At 50.0% G+C, this 4037-nt stretch overlaps 1 long non-coding RNA gene across 1 annotated transcript; it reads left to right on the forward strand.

Annotated features, from left to right (window-relative positions):
- The first annotated feature begins 3079 nt into the window (after positions 1-3079).
- Positions 3080-4037, forward strand: LOC143270498 (uncharacterized). Its single transcript, XR_013047677.1, has 2 exons — positions 3080-3209; positions 3329-4037. It is a non-coding gene; the product is annotated as an uncharacterized LOC143270498 (long non-coding RNA).

Genomic DNA, 4037 nt, shown 5'->3' on the forward strand with positions numbered 1-4037 from the left:
TGTGCTTACACCACAGAAATTGACCTGCCCCCACCCCGACCCGCGAGGGTGGTTTTTGAAAACAATCTTTACAAATGGCTCCGCAGAATCAGGGAAGAGCTGAGTCGAAATGAACGAAGCCAAGTGTAAAGAATGAAATGAGGAACCTGGGCTCACAGTAAGGGCGTCCCTCCCATAGGTCACCAGAGAAGCCCTAGGAGGTCAGCGGAACTGGAATCCGCCAAGGAGAGCATCATCTCGGAGGTGAGACCCTGCTGTCCCCCAGCCGCAGCGCCTGCACCGTCTGTCTCCGGAGTCCAGCACTGAGGCGCTGTGCTCCACAGGGGGTAATTTATGCTTCCGCCTCGACTCCTGAATTGTCTGCTGCTCTGGCGTTCGAGCCGTTTCCTGCTGACCAACTCCCAGGGACACAGCCGCACAGAGGAGTCCCCTCAGGCAGCTGCTTTTGTCCACTTTGTTTATTCACGCTGTCCCAATACATATTTGTTGAAAGACTGAATGACAGGAAGATGATTGATAAGCCTCAGCCATTCACTCTCAGTGCGGCAGCGGCGGTGGCGTATGTTCCGTTAATAAGTCACAGCGACGTGGCTAAAAGGGCAGCCACTTCACATCCACTTCCTTTGTATTTAGAGTCTTTCTGTGTTCCCATCTATGAGGAAGGTATGGGTTTAGGAAAAGAAAAAAGGTTTGGTTTCGTTAACCACTCATCTGACTCAGTGGGAAACTAGCAGCTGAAGCATGATGGTTCTGGATTCAGATCCTGACTCGGACAGAGTTACGACTTGGGGACGAGTCTCACTTTCTCGAAAGCCTTTGGTTTCCTTGTAAACACAGATAAAACACTTCAGTGTCGGTGTGTGTAACACAAAGTACTGCCTCTACAGATGTAAAGACGATTACTCTCTACGGAGGCGGAGCTGTACGTCCAGAGGGCACAAACTCCCCGGCAGGCTCCAGGAAAAAGAAATCAGAAACTGCTCAAGGCTTGCCCTCAAGGCTGAATTCTCCTGCAGTCAAAGCACAGGCTCTTCTTAGCCAGGCAGGCTCCTCAGAGCGGGGAGGTAGAGGCCCTGCCCTGTGGAAGGGTCTCCGGTCTCCATGGCAACGGTACATTAGCTCCTGATGCAGGCACACCTGGCATTCTCAGATTACCCTGCCATATGGCATCTCACAGATTTCATCAAGGAAAAAAACAAAACTCTACCTTGACCTCTCCACTACTGCACACACAAATTCACACACACAAATTCACACACACACACACACACACACACGTGCGCGTACAATTCACAGTCCACTCAAGCTGTACAAGCTTCTGACCGAGACCAGAAACAGCGCTGAGGCTGACCAGTCAAAGGATCAGGAGTTGTTTTTTTTTTGTTTGTTTGTTTGTTTGTAACTTCAAAGGGGGTGCCCAGAAGAGGGACACCTAACAGATGCTCCGGCGGGTTTGTAGAGCAATCTTTCATCCCCTGCCAAAATGGGAGTCCTTGAGTGGTGCTCATGACACCATTTGTAAAAGTGGCCTTGCAGATTTGCCCCACATTTAAGTGCTTGGCTTTGAGCTTGTTTAAAAGGAAAAAAAAAAATCGAATGGGATTTTAGAAAATGGAGACAAGCCGTAGCTGCCCACGTGACACCACAGCTACTCAGAGACTTCCTGTTCGGCCTTGGAAGTAGGTGCTTAGACACGCCGTGTTAAAAGAGACGTCAGAAGCGGGGACAAGAGTCGCTTGTTTCTTGAAGCACATCAAAGCTTGCCTTGTTGATTGGGTCGCTTCCCCCCACATTTCCCAGAAAGTCCGTTAGAATTCCCCACGCTCGCTGCTCTGGCATGCCTGGGTGTTGCCATGGTGTGCTGTGTGTGTGAGGTTCTGTAAGGAGCCTTCGAGGACAAAGACTGCAAAGCCCACAGTGAAGGAACCGTGGAGGCAAGCAAGGATCTAGAGGTCTCGCCTTGCTTTGGACTCCAAGGGTGCTTTTCTCTGAAGCACCTTGGGCAGCTCTCCGAGGAATGGCAAACAGTAACTAAATGCATCTGCCCAACATGGGGGAAGCTGCTGGCTCCTGGAATTAAGCAAATAACTTGGAGCAGGACCACCGAAGTCTATGAACCAGAAGCAACTTTATTAAAAACACCTTGGGGATATTAAAAAAAAAAAAAACCTTCTAACTAGTGAGGGCCACAGAGACTTATTTGGCTCTGTGACCCCCGAGAAGGGGTTAGGCTCTAGGCATATAATTTCTCATATTCCTGGGCTCTTCAAAGTGAGCTGTGTCCTACAAAATTCATACATTATGTTTTGAAATGGGATCCTTATGCAGGTTCCCAAATCAGCACTTAATTTTAATTTGTGGGAAAGGCGCTCTGCTGAGAGCAATTTAAACAAAAAAACCAAAATCTCTTCCTTCCACGTCACAGCCAAGTTGTGGCCAGCTCACTGGATCTTTCTCTCAGCTCCTTCTCCATCGCATTTGATCGTAAGGAAATCCAGTGTTGTCCTTGTGGCCCCCAAAGGCCTCCGGAAGCACCCCTCGCCTTCCCTAAACATGCCGAGCAGATGAAGACGCCCTGTGCCTCACCAATCTTGCTTCTTGGAAGTTTCAAGATGACGTCAGAAAGAAGCATACGACAACTCTGAATGGAAGAAAGAGGCCATGTCTTTCCTGAGTCCTTACATCACATGGTGGTGACTCCTGGGTACTTCTTATTCCAGACAGGGCTCCAGCAGAACCTCCAAGAAATGTTTCCAAGCAAAGCCAGAGTTTCCCTACTCACCCACCCCCACCCACTCACCCACCCCCACCCACCCACCCACCCCACCCACTCACCCACCCCCACCCACTCACCCACCCCCACCCACTCACCCACCCCCACCCACTCACCCACCTCCACCCACTCACCCACCCCCACTCACTCACCCCCCCACTCACCCCCCCACTCACTCACCCACCCCCACCCACTCACCCACCCCCACCCACTCACTCACACCCTCATTGCTAAAGCATTAAGTTTGGCCTCACCGCAGAAACTCTTTCCAGCACATCTCAACAGCCTCTGCTCGGTGGTTCTCAGCTTGCCGGGGAATGAATCACAGGGGTCGCCTCGCACCGTCGGAAATCACAGATATTCTTCGCATTACTGTTGCAGGATATGGGATCACACTGTGAACCCTGAGATTGTGTCAATCAAATAAAAAGCTGAGGTCACCACAACCCATAGAACCATGGAGGCTATATATATAGCATGGAGGTCCCTAGGACGACTGTGGCTTATAATACATTTCAGTTTTACTCAAAAAAAAAAAAAAAAAAAAAAGCTGAGGTCAGAGAGGTTGAGGAGCAGCTAGCTGACCCTCCTCCTTAGCCAGCATCGTGGAAAGAGAGAGCGTCTGCCACTGTTCCAACCCGAAAGGAGCGGCCAAACTCTCCGTCCCTTCCATCTACTTCCTGTATGCTTCCTTATCTGTCTTCCTGACTCCCTCTTTACCCTCTACGGCTACTTCCTGTCAACTAGCCGTTGGCTCCGCCTCCTGACCTCAGGTTTTGATTTACTTAACTGAATCTCAGAGTTCACAGTGTGACCAAATATGTTGCGATTCATATAACAGAAGAAAATTGCAGTTATGAAGTAGCAACGAAAATAATGTTATGGTTGGGGTCAGCACGACGTGAGGCACTGTATGAAAGGGTCGCAGCGTCAGCAAGGTTGAGAGCCGCTGCTCTAGCTGAAGATCGATGGAAAACCACATCCCTTGTGTCTCCACAGATACGACGGGAAGCAAGTGCATCCGAAGCATCCTCTCTCCTCTCTGGTGTGGTGAGCTAAATGATGAACTTGTTGGGTGCTGTATTGGCATGGTGGTCAATTGATCTCCTACCCTCTGCTCTGTAGAAGCCGGAAGCGCTCTGATTACCCTGCCGGGGGATATTTATGGAATCCAGAGGTGTGTTTCTTTTCTTGTTGCTGTGACCAGATACCACAGAAGCAACTCAAGGAAGGAGAGGTTTGTTCCTGTTCACAGTTTTGGAGG

The sequence above is a fragment of the Peromyscus maniculatus genome, chromosome 23 (assembly GCF_049852395.1).
Source record: "Peromyscus maniculatus bairdii isolate BWxNUB_F1_BW_parent chromosome 23, HU_Pman_BW_mat_3.1, whole genome shotgun sequence".
Classification (NCBI taxonomy): Eukaryota; Metazoa; Chordata; class Mammalia; order Rodentia; family Cricetidae; genus Peromyscus; species Peromyscus maniculatus.